General features: G+C 34.6%; 1 long non-coding RNA gene across 1 annotated transcript in view; it reads right to left on the bottom strand.

Annotated features, from left to right (window-relative positions):
• Window positions 1-50: 50 nt before the first annotated feature.
• Window positions 51-740, bottom strand: part of LOC102497080 (uncharacterized) — a 4,191-nt gene continuing 3,501 nt past the window's right edge. The window contains exons 3-4 of the long non-coding RNA XR_336506.2: window positions 174-234; window positions 51-62 (exon numbers count right to left, since the gene is read on the bottom strand). This is a non-coding gene — a long non-coding RNA (uncharacterized LOC102497080). The remainder of the gene's footprint in view (window positions 63-173; window positions 235-740) is intronic.

Below are 740 nucleotides of genomic sequence, written 5' to 3'. Positions count from 1 at the left end.
GAATGAAGGAAAGAAAAGAATCTTACCCAGTTGTCATGAGTCTTTTGTTAGTAAATGATGATCTGAAAAAGAAAAGACACAGGGCACAGTATGTTTAGAATTGCTAAGGGCAATTATAATCACCTCTTTCAGGTACTGGAGGATTCTGCAACTATTGAAAGAATGCAGGTTACCTGGTGTTGAAGGTGATTCTCTTTTTTCTGCACTTGTTCTTGAATTTCTTCAGTTTTTTTCCTATAATGAACCATTATTTCCGTCAGACAAAGCACAACATTGAGTATCATTTTTAATAATCATCCCATGTTCTTGTTATCGTCACAAATGTATCCTTACACAATTTATCCACAGATAGTACATGTCACATGAATGTACAGTAGGTTTAAAGTAATTGCTGTATAGATTCCTTATCCATTATGGAATTCAGCAGAGTCACCAACTGAGAAGATTTCTTAACCCATCTCAATATTTCTGTACATAAACTTCTGTAGAGCATCTTTTATCACAAAGCTCAACTATTGTTTTAGGATATTTCACAGGGCAATGACAACTAGATTTATAAAATGAGACAATCACTTTTGTGGACATGATTTAGCCTACAGCAAATTGCTTTCCTAGGAATTGAGACTATTTTCAACACCCCAAGAAATATTTATGTGAACCAAATTCTGCATAATCTAACCAGCCCTAGCGTTCAGGTAACTTTAGTAACTCAACATTATTTAGTTATTTCTGTCCCCACC

This window comes from Tupaia chinensis, unplaced genomic scaffold, assembly GCF_000334495.1.
Source record: "Tupaia chinensis unplaced genomic scaffold, TupChi_1.0 Scaffold139432_1, whole genome shotgun sequence".
Lineage (NCBI taxonomy): Eukaryota > Metazoa > Chordata > Mammalia > Scandentia > Tupaiidae > Tupaia > Tupaia belangeri.
This window is presented reverse-complemented; position numbering and strand designations above follow the sequence as displayed.